Below are 15,918 nucleotides of genomic sequence, written 5' to 3' on the forward strand. Positions count from 1 at the left end.
AGGTGTAACTAAACCTTGCTCACTTACCTTTCTGCTTATAGCTGATGATTAGAATTAATTAGATTTTACTATGTAAACCTACATAGAGCAAAGAATGTGGACCTTGGAGATTTACCCACCACTGGTTACTACTGATGATTGTAGTGAAATGAGGTTGGTAGGAAGGAGAAATATAATCTGGAGGAACAGTGGAATCCCAGGTAAGCCTCAAAGGGTGGCATCACCTAGGTGAGGTCACCTCAGGCTAGTCTTGGTCTTACAGGTTAAGAAACTCAGTTCTGCTGGGCTCTGTAGTTCATCAGACTGAGACAACTGATTTGGGCTGTCCAAACTGTCAAGACGGCCACATAATGTTATTCACTTACAGATGTTATTCACTTACATCGGGGAATATTCGGTTCCAATTACCAAAGTTACTTCCTTCCTGATCTCATAATACCCTGAGAATTGAATTTGTGATTATAACGTTGGCTAGTAAGCATGGAATCAGAGAGAAAAGTGAAGGATGATTTGGGCAATATTCTCCAGGTCATCATGAGGTCTGAAGAATTATCCTTGACCCACAATAGAGAATATCTTTCTAGTACCCAGCCTCAGGGAGTGCCCAGAGGAGGCCCACCCTCCTCTGAAGAGTGCTAGACAAGCACTGCCAGTTTCTGACTCTGGGCTTCCTTTCTCTGTGCTCTAAGCTTCCTGAGTCCCTTCCACTCAGACAATTGGTTCAGTTTCAGTGTATTTCTGCCACCATTAGGGTTCTGTGATTATATGTAATAGAAAGTTCCTTTGGCTAACTTTGAGCACAAAAGTGGAATTCATTGGAAGGAACTGATAACGCCTGAAAAACTGAATGAAACACTGACATTCTAGGTCTCTAAAAGGATCCATGGAGCTGCCCCCAAGGTGCTTACTTCCTAGTAGAAGGAAACAGACACTTAAGTAAAAAGAATGGTCAATTATCCCTGGCAGAGAGTAAAGTTTTAACGTGAGGCAAGACTTCATAGAGGTAGTGATATTTGAGTTTAAAAGATGAATAATAAATGTTTGCCTGGCTATCAAAAAGAAAGAAAGAAAAGAAAAGAAAGGGCAAGACAGGACACTCAAGGCACAGAGACATAAAGTTGTAAAACAGTATACAATATTTGGTCATTCCACATACCTTCAGGATATGCTAGGATTTGGTAAGATAGAGCAATGTGAGAAAAACCGGAGAGGAGGCAGAAGACTGACCATGAAGACTCATGTTGCAATAAATTCATTATAGACTGGTATCAAATTAAAAATTAAGGTTTCTTTAAAAAGATTTATTTATTTATTTGAAAGAGAGAGAGTATGCACGAGTGGAAGGGGCAGGGCAGATGGAGAGGGAGAGAGAGAATCTCAAGCCGACTCTGCTGAGCACAGAGCCTGACGCAAAGCTCGATCTCACAACCATGAGATCACAGCCTGAGCTGAAACCACGAGCCCAACGCTTAACCAACTGCGCCACCGAGGTGCCCCCAAAAATGAGTTTTATGTGTAAAACTCCTACATACCAGAAACTTAAAAACAAACAAAAAACCAAAAATACTCCTGGGGATTGTTTTTTAAAGCTCAGCAGTTTTCTTCCTTCTTCTCTTGGGGACCACTGATACCTTTCTCACCAGTAGCTCACCACCAACTTCCCCCTCCACACACACACACACACACACACACACACACACACACACATAGTTTTTCATGACTACTGGAGTTGTTTTTAAAAGCTTAAGATTGGGGGCGCTTGGGTGGCTCAGTCAGTTAAGCATCTGCCTTTGGCTCAGGTCATGATCCTGGTGTCCTGGGATCAAGTCCTGTGTCCTGCTCTCCCCTCAGCAGGGAGTCTGCTTTTCCCTCTCCCTCTGCACACCCCCCCACTCTTGCGCTCGCGCACTCTCTCTCTCTCTCTCTCTCTCTCTCTCTCTCTCTCTCGAGCACGCTCATGCTCTACCCTCTCAAATAAATAAAATCTTAAAAAAAAAACCAACTTAAAATCAGACCAAACTCAAAGTGTAATTTCACCAAGACTGACTAGACTTCCTTTCTTTGAGAACAATGCTCTGAAAAATCCTGCCCTGACAATAGAAGACTGCCAACAATAAATTGAGAAATTTCTAGGAGGTAATTTCCCTAGGTAATAAAATGTGTCGCACCTGCTTTTCTAAATCATACGTGGCCTTCAGATAGGTTCAAATTTGTTGTTCCAGCTGGAGCTCTAATTCATAGACCCTAAACTGAGCATCAGACCATGCTGGACTCTTTTTCCACCATCTTTGTGGACAGGTTAATGCAACACGTGCCACATCCATAGATAAACCTTGGGAAGGAATAATTGTGAAAGATTTTTTTCCATTTTGGGCACAAGAATTTTGGCCATGATATCCAACTAGTGTGCCTTCAGTTCAGTTACTAAATAACTAAAACCTGGAAGGGCACTTTAATTTTGGAATTTAGGAAGGCAACCAATGGATTTGTTGCAAATAACCGAGTCTTCTTTCTGAAATGAGAATTTTAATATTTAAATGTTTTATCATAGATAATAAAGAATATTTTGCATTTAATGAATCATTTATTATGGATTCTGCTATTTCCCTTTCTTACTGACTAACAAAGTAGGGGAAACTCCTAATTAGAGTGGCCCAAGAACTGTTCTGTTTCTTCTAGGCTCCAGAAATCCTCTTGTCTCAGCTTCCCAGGCTGGGATTCCACTTCTCTTCTCTTTTCAGGGCCCTTATTTCTAGTGTCAGGCTTTGCTTATGTAGTCCTCAAAGTGCAGTTTTTACCAGTTGTTTTCTATAGAAGGTTTGCTTTCTTTCCAGATGCTCTGCAAAATGCTGGCTGCCTGCTTTACTGATTAGCTGGAATTTACAGGTTGCTGCAGTTTTCTGTCTGTCTCTCTAACCTGAGTGTTCTGGGGCCACGTTGTGTCTGTTCTCATCACGTTCTGTGATATGGAAAATAGTTAGGGGGAGGATTTGGCTATGGTTTAACACCATTTGTATCCTTACCTCCTCTTACCCACACCTCTCTCCCCAAATAAGTAGCAACTCGTAGCACTTTCCAATAGGATGTAACATTAATACCTCTGCCAGTAAAGAAGATCAAAAAATAAAACCAAACTTACTATTTTCAACTTTGCACAAGATCACAATTAAAATCTCTAAGAAGAAGGGATTTTTAAGAAGACTTAAGATTGAATAAAAGGCACAGCTCAGGGACTATAGGCAATGGTACTGTAATAGTGTGGTATGGTGACAGATGGTAGCTACACTTGTGGGGAGCACAGCATAAGGTATAAAAGTTGTTGAATCACTATGTTGTACACCTGAAACTAATGTAACATTGTGTATCAACTCTACTAAAAAAAAAAAAGACGCTAAGATTATTACATTTTCATTCTCCATCTCATCTCAGATCCTTATTACCATAGTGCTTACTAACTATGGCAGACAGCATTTTCCAAAATGGCTGCAACAATATGTCCTATCCCACATGTTCTACAGTGTGACGTTGCTACTTTCCCATCAGGAGGTCACTATTTCTCTAACCCCATTGAATCCGGGAAGGCCCCATGATTGCTTTGACAATAGAATACAGTGGAAGTCTTGTTGTATCAGCTCTGGGCTTTGCCATTAATTGGCCTGGCAGCTTCAAATCCTGCCTCTTAGAAGCCAGCTGCTATGTAAGAAATGTGACTACCCAGAAACCACCCTAGGGGAATCCAAACCACACAGAAAGGCCCTGAGGGTGAGAGGCTACATGGAGACAAAAAGAAGTCAAGGGTCACTGAAGCTCTGGACATAGAGTGGAGGAGTCATCTTGGATGCCCACCCCAGCAGAGCTTTCAGAGGACTTCGTGACTGAAACTGCATGAGAGTCCTCAAGCGAGAAATTTCCAGCTGAGCCTTGTCAACCCACAAAACTATGAGAGCTGATAAAATTTTGTTTTGAGCCACTAAGTTCTGAAGTGGTTTGTTAAATGGCAGTAGGGAGCTGGAACACAACCTATGGTGGCCAAAGCAGGGTCTAAGGGCAACCCTTCTTTCCAAACATTGAATGGAGTAGCTCTGTATTTATCCATTTTACATTTTGGGACTTTTCATAAGAAATTATTTAGAAAAGAGTGGTTCTGCCTCTTTAAAAAGTCTGACTGTCACTGCCATGGGTAATTAAAAATTGGCTAAATACATATGGACCACCCTTGAGGACCATAAAAAAATGAAATCTTCCCTGAATTCAAAGGTATCTTTCTTTAGACACAGATATACTTAGGCCCCTCCAGATGGATGTGTCTTTCTATATGATTACTAAAGCCCTCAGTAAGGGGTTCTGATTTCAGTTTCTAGCAGTCTTCACCACTGGGAAATTCTTTTTTATCAGAGAATCACAGACTAAGGACTATGCCCTACTCCTGCAGTTGTCCTTGTGTGAGTTCAGGGAAAGGAGTTCGTGGCATCTCTCTTGGTGATCTGGACTGTAGCTTTTAGGAGAGAGCAAAAAATCACTTTCCTTGGTGCCATTATCCTGTGTTAGGTACAAGATGATAAGAAAATGGATCTTAATAAGGGCATCCATTTTAAGTAGAAATAGCTTCTTCATAAAACTTGCACATCTTATGGCCTCGAGCTTTGCTTAAAGCATTCAAAGTGCCCTTGCCAATCAAAACCATTTTTCCTTCAACACTGAGCAGAGTTATATGTAGAAAGATTTCCTGAAAGACTTTCAGCACGCTCAGCTAAGAGCAGTGTTTTTAGTCTTGCTGCACTAGTGTGCTGGTTCCTTTTATCATTCGGACCATCTGTGATGAAGTCTATTTTGTTAACTCAGAAAACCTCAATTTCTGTAAGACTTTAAGATGAGGCATTAACATATTTTTATGGATTGTGCTACCATTATGGTTTTGGAGACTTCTCATTTCTGTTATTAAAAAGAAAAATCCTGCCATCTAAGCTTCTCATAAGAAACTATTTTTACATTCATAATCTTTAAAGATGCTTATGAAAAGAAGTGCTTTGAACTCTTTTAGTAAGATTTAACTCACTCTAAAGCTTAACAACAATGTAATTTGAGTGAGGGTGTCTGATCCTACCTGTCAAAGATGCTGCAGAAAGATACATAAATCACAGCCAGAATCTCATCTGAAACCAGTTTAAAAATTCATGCGGCTAAGAGTCGTTCCTGTGTGATCTGGTTTCTTAATACTATAGTATACCCTGAATATTGGGATTTCAGAGCTGGAATGAACCTTGAAACTCATTTTATCAAACTCCTCTGTGCTGCAGAGGAGTAAACTAAGGCCGCGCATTCTGCTGGAGAGCATACTTTCTTTGCACTATCAGAATGCGCTTCCTCGAACCAGCAGTGTCACCTGGGAGTTTGTTAGAAATGTAGGACCTCAGGCATCCCAGCACACCCATTGCTTCGGAATCTCCAGTTTGAAGGTCCCAAGATCTTATGTGCTCATGAGCACGTTAAAGTTTAAGAAACGCTGCCCCATACCACATTGTTCCCCAAGAGAAGGACAAGACCTTGGAATCAGATCATTCCAGATTCAAAATCCAGATTTTTCACTGACTTGCGAAGTGGCCTAAGCAAATTACTAAACCTCTTTGATCCTCCAATTTCTTGATAGTTCAATGGGGATAATATCTACACTAGAAGCTTACCATGGAGCTTAAAGAAATAATATTTGTATAGTTCCTACTCAAGTGCCTGACAGGAGACTTTCGATAAATGGAAACTGCTGCTACTACTCCTGGTACACTCCTGATACTAGCACTACTATTGCTATGCTGCTGCCGCCGCTGCTCTGCTGCTAATACTGCTGTTGCTGCTAATACTGCTGTTACTCCTACTGCTAATACTACACTGCTGCCATGGCTGCTACTCCTCCCACTGCTGCTGCTCCTGCTGCACCTGCTGCTGCTACTCCTACCACGCTGCTGCTATTCCTACCACTGCCTCTGCTCCTGCTGCTCCTGCTGCCGCTGTTGCTACTCCTACCACTGCCGTTGCTCATGGTGCTTCTGCTGCTGCTGCTGCTGCTGCTGCTACTCCTCCCACTGCTGCTGCTCCTGCTGCTGCTGCTCCTCCCACTGCTGCTGCTCCTGCTCCTGCTGCTGCTGCTACTCCTCCCACTGCTGCTGCTCCTGCTGCTGCTGCTACTCCTCCCACTGCCTCTGCTCCCGCTGCTCCCGCTGCTCCTGCTACTTCTACTACCACCACCAGCACCATGGTTATTAATATCTCCAGGAGGGAATGTAACCTGTCCTACGTTGACAAATGACCAGAGTGAAACTGGGGCTCAGGTCTCCTGACTGTTATTCCAGGGCAGCTTTCCCCGGACCTAACACTTTCCCTTTTCTTTGGAGTACAGCTAACTGTTGCCAGAGCCAACATTCTTATTTAAGACCACTTCAGTTCTTGGAGTAGGATATAGAAAAAGGAGACTGGTTTTTTAAGGGTTCCATTTCAGCTTCCTCAAACAATAGTCAGTTTGCTCAATTCAGTGTCCTTTCAAAGTGTCATAGCCTCAACTTAGTCTGAATTTCTTCCGGGTGGCAGCTTCTGTTTCCTTCAACTATGGAATGCTGCCTTTCTCTAATTTTGCTTCTGGCCTCCAAAAACTTTTCCATAGAGTTATACTTGATCTGATAGTACATTTGTTTTCCTAAAAAACAGGATCTGTGTTGAACTGCAGGGTGACCTTAATTTTTTAAATGAATTTTGTGTATTTCAGTCCTTGTCCTTTCAGTATTCACCCCTACACTTGAGTGTACCCACATCTCCAGATATGTAGTCCCACTTTGAACAGTTGTAAAAGGAGAAAAAACTTTATGAAAAAAGATTCTTCCATTTTACAAACTGAAATAGACATTAATTTCTTTCTTTGAGGTCCCAGAATGACTTCTGGTTCCTGTACTTAGAATTGAAGGCATGTGACCTAATTTGAGAACATTGGCTAATATGCTAAGACCTTAGCCTCAGATATACTGGATTCCAAAAAGTTATAAATCTCCTGGTTGGAAAATAATATATTTGTGTGAAAAACATCCAAATATCCCAACAAGATCTGTAAAAAACACTCCGCAACTATAGATACCTAACAGATATATCTGTCTCACTTAATTAAGAAAGTGTAAACAGAAGAACAGGATTGTACATAGGACCAGTTTTAGGTTTTGTCCCACTGTAGGAGATAGTGCAATTCCACAATTTATAAGGAATTACATGAACTAAGATAGATGGACACCATCAAAGTTGTGCATCTGAACCCATGAATAGGCTCTTCGATCCCAGGGTAAGAGTTCTGGGATGAAGTGGAAAACCCTTAACAAGCTCTGGTAGGAATGATGCACCTCATTAATATCCAAAATGTATAAGCATCTCACACAACTCAGTAGTAAAACAACCACCAAAAAACAACTCAATTAAAAAATGGGGGAAGGACCAGAATAGATATTTTTCCAAAGAAAATGTACAGATAGCCAATGGCATAAGAAAAGATGCTCAACACCACTGATCATCAGGGAAGCGCAAATCAAAACCACAGTGAGATATCATCTCACACTGTTGTATGGCTAGTATCAGAAAGACAAGAGATAAGTGTTAGCAAGGAGGTGAAGAAAAGGGGATCCTTGTGCACTGTTGGTGGGAATATAAATTGGTTTGGTCACTGTGGAAAGCAGTATGGAGATTGCTCAAAAATGAAAAAGAGAACTACCATATGATCCAGCAATCCTGCTTCTGGGTAGGCAGCCAAAGGAAGTGAAGACAAGTTATCAAAAAGATATCTGCACTCCCATGATCATCGCAGCATTATTCACAATAGCCAAGGTAATGGAAAACACCTCAGTGTCTCTTGACAGATGAATGAATACAGAAAATGTGGTATATATATGATGGAATAATATTCAGCCTTTAAAAAGAAAGAAATCGTGTAATTCAAGATAACATAGATGAAGCTGGAGGACATGATGTTAAATGAAATAAACCAGACACAGAAAGATGAATATTGCATGGTCTTCCATATATGTGGAATCAAGAAGAAGAAGGAGAAGGAGAAGGAGAAGAAGAAGAAGAAGAAGAAAAGAAAGAAAGAAAAGTTCAACTCATAGTAATAGAGAGTAGAATGGGGACAAGGGAGATATTGATCAAAGGTATAAATATAAACTTCCCTTATGAAATGAGTAAGTTCTGGAGACCTAATATATAGCATGGTGACTATCATCAACAATAATGTATTGTATACTTGAAATTTGCTAAGAGAGTAGGTCTGAAGTGTTCCTGCCACACACACTGAAAAAGGTAGCTAATGGAAGATGATGGGTATGTTAGTTTGTGGTATCATTTCACTATATCTGTGTACATAATGTCACATGGTATACCTTAAATATATATAATTTTTATTTCTCAAGAATAAAATTTTTTAAAAATGAAATGATGCACCTCATCCTCTTATGGAAGTGAGAAAGCACTGGGTTTTTTATCTCCATGAGGCTGGGCAAAAATAGGTACTTGGCTGCTGCTAGAATAAGTGGGTACAATGATAGATTTCCCAGTTTGGGGGCTGCATCTCATGCTTGCTCAGTTTCGCAAGCACTGTGCTTTGTGCTTTTAACAAAACATAAGCATTTGTAGACATCCAAATGAATCAGAGGATCCAGTATATATTTTTCAAGACACTCCCCTCTGCACACACGCACGCACACACACAAATTGGCTAAATTCATAAACAAGCTGCTTTATCAGTGTCAAATAGTCTTAAGCAGGGATCCAAGTGAGTTAAAAGCCGTGGTTATAAATAAGAAGTCTAACATTTCCTGATTGGGGACATAAGCACACAAATACACTGTGCTGTCCTAAATTCCACAGGCAGTATTTCCCAGGGTCTTAAAAGAGGTCCTTTTAAATTTTTTAAAGCTTATCTATTTATTTATTTATCTTCTAAGGACTTATATGTTAACTAAATACAGTTCCAAGCACTTTAGAAATATTAATGCACTTAATAACTTTAACAGTCTTTGCCGGGTAAGTACTCCTCATACCTGCATTTTGCAGATGAGGAAATAGAGTCACAGAGAGTTTAAGTAATTTGCCTGAGGTTAAATAGCAAATAAATGGCAGGATAGGAACTCAGGCAGTTTGACTCTAAAGTCTATGCTATTACTTAACTATGTTACATCATGAGGTTATTATGTTGCAATTTTCTTTATAACTAGCTGGTAGATAAGTTTGTTAGCTTGTAGTAGTAATGAAACCAAGACGGTGAGTTCAGTACTTGAATGTGCCAATGATTGAGGCTCTGCATATAGCAATTTATAATCTATGGTTGGTTGGTTGGTTGGTTTTTAAAATTGTGCTCCAGGCAGGGTTTGAACTCACCATGCTGAGATAAACCTGAGCCAAAATCAAGAGGTGGTTGCTCAATGGAGTGAACCACCCAGGCACCCCTATAGTTTGTATCTTTAATTTCAAAGTCTTCAGTTAATTATTAGTTAACTTTTTCAACTTGCAAGACTATGATAGTTTTCCCTTTTAGGGCCATGCCTTATTATAAGCTACAAGTATAAAAAGCAAGCTGAGCATTATTTCCAAAACATCCTAAGGTTGCAATACAAGGGACCAGGTATAAATGCCCAGAGCTTATTAGAGATTTGTGAGAATTTAAAATAAGACTAAAAATAAGTTATTTGCCTGTTGAACACCTCGATGCTTTCCTAACATGCTGCTATTTGCATGAAAATCTGCTCCTTTGGTCAGGGTTTATTGCAGGTTGGAAAAGTTTCCAATAGCCAACCACAAACCCAGGAATCCAAATCTCCCAACCCACATAAAAAACAAAAAACCTCCTTAATCTGTAGCCAGAAGTGCTTCTGTGCCTTGGAACAGCCCCATTGTGCCTCGGCCACTCCAGCACAGACAGCCGAGTGTTGCCATGACGGCAGGGACCCAACTGTGTGGGTTGGTTTCAATAATCAGCAGCTGCTCACTTCAGAAAAAGCAGGAGGACAGCCCAGTTCTGAATGAGCATTTTTCTCTGGGCTTCGACCTGACCTGCATATTGTTTTCCCATTGAATTTACTTTTATTTATTTTTAAATATCAACTTTCCTTGAACTTTCCCTCTCATTTGTGTTGCATTTGGCAGGACTACAGAATTTCTCTTTCCTTCTGTAGAAAATGTGTTTTTTTTCTTTAACAGTTCCTGAGGTTTTCCCTGTGTCTTCTTTATCTCCCCCCCACACACACACATTTTGCACGTGTGTGCACTCACACACACACAGGCACACCTTTGCCTCTTTATATAAAGACCCAGAACAAATCCACTGAGTTTAATTGCTTCAAGGAGTATGAAGGCCCAGATAAACCCAAAAACTCTCCCTGACTCACCCAACACCAGGCACATTTCATTTGTCCTGTGAAAATTTGGAGGTGAACCAGAAAAATGAATCAAGAACAGTTTTTCTGCAATCCCTATGAGAGGGGTCAGAAATCATATTGGCAGTCTTTATATTTTTATATTCTTTGCCTTTTGCCAAGATGTAAACAAAGAGGAAAAAAACACATTGCGAATCAACTCTGAATTAAGAATATGTTTAGGATTAAAACATAGATTCTCTGATCATGGCCAGAATAATGTGAATAGAGTCAAGACAAGAGCTGTACTGTATTTGAGATGAATCTTGCCCCCTTCTGCTCTTAAGGGGTTTAGAATAATTTGGAAGTAAGGTTTGTGCTGCTGTTGAGCTGCTTTTTTTTTTTTTTTAATGAACTTGAAACAATTTGTTTACAAGTTTTTACTAAAGACTGTCAGAGAAAAATGTTTGTGGACATAGTATCCAAAAGGCTGACAGAACCCAGAACTTGCTTGGTATTCAAAGGAGAGCTCATCCAACATTATCCTGCACACTGTATAATTACTTGCATGTTGGGAGCCAAAAAAGGGAATGCAATCCTGTGAATGTGTGTTTATACTGAAGATTTTGAGAAGCAAAACAATTCAGCAAGCATTCTTCATCCCCAGCATCTGGGAATAATTAATTTGCTTGCTATGGTTTATAGCATGAAGTTGATAAAGTTGTCTGAAGCATTGAGGCCCTTTGCCTTATTTAAAACTTTCTGCTATAGGGTTTTACATTGTGGCTAATTTTAGTAAAGCTTTTTATTTTTAATCCTAAAATGCTGTGACAAGGAAGAACCTTCTGCTTATGGTTTCTTGATCATTTTCTTTTTGGTCTTATTCCCATTGTGTTCAGTAAGCTGGTGCTCACACACTTCCTGCTCCCTTCCTCCTTGCTGTGTAATGCTGCCGGGGCAAAGAACTCTCAAAAGTGAGGCCCTGGAAAATGTAGTTGGGTTTTTACATATTGTTTTCAGTAAACACTTTCTTTTATTTTTAAAGATTTTTATTTGCTTATTTGACACACACACACACACACACACACACAGAGCACAATCAGGGGGAGTGGCAAGCAGAGGGAGAGGGAGAAGCAGGCTCCCCGTGGAGCAGGGAGCCCCATGTGGGGCTGGATCCCAGGATCCTGGGATCATGACCTGAGCTGAAGGCAGACACTTAACTGAATGAGCCACCCAGGCGCCACTGTTTTCAGTAAACACTTACTGGAGCTCTGAAGAGTTCCTCTGGAGCTCCATTTCACAAATTTTAGGCCAGGACACTGGAGATTGTCATGTGAGACTCTCCGTCTATTACATTATGGAAAGTGTTGTGACAAGTTCTGATGGTTTATGTTAGGTGCTACATTCCTTAAATTGTGACTTTTAGAAAGAAACCACACTATATACAGTTGACCCTTGGGGAATACCAGGGTTGGGGTGCCAACCCTTCATGCGGTCAAAAATCCATGTATAACTTTCGACTCTCCAAGAACTTGACTACTAGTAGCCGACTGTTGACCAGAAGCCTTACTAATAACATAAACGATTGATTAATACATATTTTGGATGTTATATATATTATATACTGCATTCTTTTTTTTTTTTTTTTTAAGATTTTATATGTTTATTTGACAGAGAGAGAGGCAGCGAGAGAGGGAACACAAACAGGGGGAGTGGGAGAGGGAGAAGCAGGCTTCCCGCTGAGTGGGGAGTCCAATGCAGGGATTGATCCCAGAACACTGGGATCATGACCTGAGCCACAGGCAGACACTTAATGACTGAACCACCCAGGCACCCCTATATACTGTATTCTTATACTAAAGCACCTAGAGAAAAGAAAATGTTATTAAAATTGTAAGGAAAAGAAAATACATTTACAGTACTGTAAATGGACCTGTGGACCTGTGCAGGTCAAACCCATTGTTGTTCAAGGGTCAACAGTATATATAATGTCTGATCTAACAATTCAGCATGTTACAGGGAGCTTATCAGTCTCTGGGGAGTCTCCTTCAATTCCTCACTAAGGCATGCTAGAATGAAACACAACTGTTACTCTGACCTCAGTTTAATTTGGGATTTCAGAATAAGAGCAAATGTCTTATTTTTGTTGGCTGGGTGTTCCAAGTGTTTAACAGTGTTAAAAGTTTTCTATAGCACTTTTGAAAGCTCAAATTTCACAACATCCAGCTCTTTTCTTTTGAATCCTGGTGAGAAACAAACTAAGGAACTCCTCAAATAGAGCCAAGCTTTCACCCCCACCTCTCTCTCTTCTCAGGATTTATCTCCACACTTTGACAACTGTTTGAAATTGCTAGTGGCCTATATTTCAGATCTCTTTGGACTAAATATATGTCATTGTCCTTCACAGTCAGAAATAACTTCTAGAAAGATTTCTGTTTATGGGAGTTGTACTCACAAAGAGTAACCAGCCTGATTTCTAGTCCTCAGGTTGGTAACTCACTGCCCCAGACCCAGAAGTTGCTGACTCAGAGAGCTCCTTTTGCCTTTCTGCTTCTACACTCACACTCTGTACACTGTGACACCTTCCTGTGCCCTCCTTGAGGGCTTAGAATCAGGGACTGGACCTTACATCAGTGACGAGGTACTGTCGCGTGACCACTTCCAAAAGCCAGTGCGTGATCCAGTGACTGGATTGGTACTGGTTGGTCATTAGTTTTCTCAGATCTATTTCCTGATAGAAAAAAAAAAAAAGGAAGTTCCATGAATACAGAGAACTTCCCTTTCATTTTTACCACTGTACCTCATCATGTAGAAAAATTCCTGGTGCATATCACTTAATTAAATATTGGACCAATAAGTAAACAAAAGGTAAGTGGATATGTGGGTGGGGTGAGTTTTTTCTGAAGCTGAATGTATTCATTTTCAGAACTTCTAATATTATATTCTTCTTACTTTTTCCCTCTATAGTGTGTTTCTTTCATAAAAACTTATTATATCAGGTAAAAATGTTGTTAGGGAGATTTTAGGCAAAAGGGAAATATTAAGCAACATGATATCAGTTCCCAAAATTCTTGCACTCATCCATTAAACTCAGAATCTGGATGGAAGTCACTCCCCCAAAGCATGTTCTTTCTTGCTGTTGCCTTGTCTCTTGTGATATTATCCTTTTCTTCATCAAAGTTGCCTCAGAAGGGGTAACCAAAGGTTAATTTATATGAACCAAGGTCAAAACCATAATTCAGATTCAGAATCACCACATTGTGGAGTGGCCACTTAGTGCCAGGCCCTGTGCTGTGCACATTCACATGTTCTCCTGCTTAAATTCTGAGATCATTGTTATTAATATTTCTCTTCTACAGATGGAGTGACAAGTGGGCTAGATTTTTGGTGGTCCACATCCTCCCCCACACGAGGAAGATCTAGAGGGGCGAGGAGGTCCAAAAGAGATGAATGGAAGATGTGGGACTAAATGGTACTTTTTCAGTCAAGGGTGATTTGGTTGGGAAGAGAATGACACTGTGATAAGAGTAAATATGAGAAGGAAGAGTGAGCACACTGTAGTTTGGAACAGAGTCTGGACTGACTTAAATGGAAAGCCAGCAGCAGGTAGGAAGATTGTGGGTGCCCAAAGTGCCCAAGACCATCATTTTCCAACCATGAAGCTTCAAATAGTCGGTATGTTCTGAAGCTTGCTAACTTCTCAGGTTGCTATTCGGTCGGTCAATGTGCAGAAAGACATATCTGTCTCTAATTTGTTTACTTGACTATTTTTGGCTTCACCTAATGTTGCTTGGGAAGATGAGTGTGCTCTTAACTGCTGGTCCTGTTTTCCTATAAGAAAGATTCTCTTCAGACCTTAGTACACAACCTCGTAGGTCTCTAAGCACAATCAGTCAATAGCTCTGCTGCCAAGTGTGCACAGCATTCCACGTTTTCTCTAAGAGCTCAGACTATTGAGTTAGAAATTTCCAAGAGAAGCAGAAGCCTAGCCTATTCCAAATGTCTAGCCACATTAATATATCTGTAAGCTCAGTGTAAAAATTGTATGACATTAATCTTATTATAAAGTTTTACTTCTCCAGTGGTGAGAGCCTATGGATCTAAAGACATGTGTGCCATTGTTAATGCTGAGTCATCTTATTTGAAGAGTGAAAAGCTGATGAACTTGTGTATATGGAAAGTACCTCATTCAATGACGGGTGGTAGGTATTCAATAAATTGTAACTACAGTGGATTCTCCTTATTCGTGGGTTCTATATTTGTGAAGTAGCCTACTTCCTAAAATTTATGTGTAACCCTCAAGTCAATACTCATGATGCTTTCATGGTCATTCATGGACATGGGCAGAGTGGTGAAAAATTTGAGTCACCTGATATACACATTCCCAGCTGAAGTTGAACAAAGTAACACTATTTTTGTTTTAGTTCCCACACTATGAACAAACATCCTTTTTGTAATCTATTTTGTGCCACATTTCCCACATTTTTGTTTTTTTTATTGGTGATTTTGTTGTTTAAAATAATTCCCAAGTGCAGTGCTGAGGTGCTTTCCATGCTTCCTACACACAGGAAGTACCTTTTAGAGAACTATGTGTGTTAGATAAACTTTTATTAAGACATAAATTACAGTGTCGTTGGCCATGAGTTCAATGTTAATAAATGCATAATATACATTAAATAAGGAAATAAAGCATCTTTAAACAGGAACATACATAAAACAAAGTTACGCATTAATCAGTTGATGAAAATGTGACCACAGGCTCACAGGTACCTAAACCTCTAGGAATGATGGTTTCATATTTGCTCATCGGTGTTCCCAGGGACTTTGCACCACAAATAGTGAGAATCTACTGCATTTATTATTGTAGTCATTCAAGAAAGCCAAACTATGTGGTTGCTGCCTAAGCCCAATTGATTAAGAGTTTCAATGATTTTGTTAAGTTATATCAGATTCTACTGTCTTTCCTTTGCTTCTACCTTATCAGGATTCTCAAAGTGGTATCTCTTCATGGTCCCCATTCAGTGCAATGTCCTTTCAGTTCTTGAGCCAATCTTGTCTAGGTTAATAATCCTTGATTCATTTGTTAAGCTTGGTATGACCTCCATCCCCTACTCTTGCCAGACCTGGATACCCACTGGAGTGACTGATTTCTCAGGTTGAACCCTCAAGTCTACTTCACAGCTTATCATCCTGGAGTTCTGTGTCCAAGGATGACCTGAGTGTCTAGATCACCACTGAATCTCGTTACTTCCGCATGTCCTACAAATGAGGATCTACCATGTGACAGGTATCCACCCAGTTAAGCTTTTACTCTCACAAGGGAGACCCATAAAGAGATGTAATATAATGTAGTTAATACTGTGTAGATAATGCTGTGGGAGTGTGGTGGACAGAGAGTAAATCCAGCCTCATTTTAAAGATGGCTGGATCCTGCTCCCACAAATGAGCCTTCTGTAGCCTGGAAAGTAAATCCAAGAACCTCATCTTGAAGAAAAGAGTAGCCAGGCAAAGAAAAGGATGAAGGCTATATAAAGATATTTTGGAT

At 40.2% G+C, this 15,918-nt stretch overlaps 1 protein-coding gene across 1 annotated transcript in view; it reads left to right on the plus strand.

The window, feature by feature from the left end:
* Positions 1-15,660, plus strand: part of LOC105238736 — a 254,903-nt gene extending 239,243 nt beyond the window's left edge. Inside the window, exons 12-13 of the mRNA XM_034659203.1 lie at positions 13,733-14,575; positions 15,495-15,660. The gene's annotated coding sequence lies outside the window, so the exon portion shown is untranslated. The remainder of the gene's footprint in view (positions 1-13,732; positions 14,576-15,494) is intronic.
* Positions 15,661-15,918: the final 258 nt, after the last annotated feature.

This window comes from Ailuropoda melanoleuca, chromosome 4 (genome assembly GCF_002007445.2).
Source record: "Ailuropoda melanoleuca isolate Jingjing chromosome 4, ASM200744v2, whole genome shotgun sequence".
NCBI lineage: Eukaryota > Metazoa > Chordata > Mammalia > Carnivora > Ursidae > Ailuropoda > Ailuropoda melanoleuca.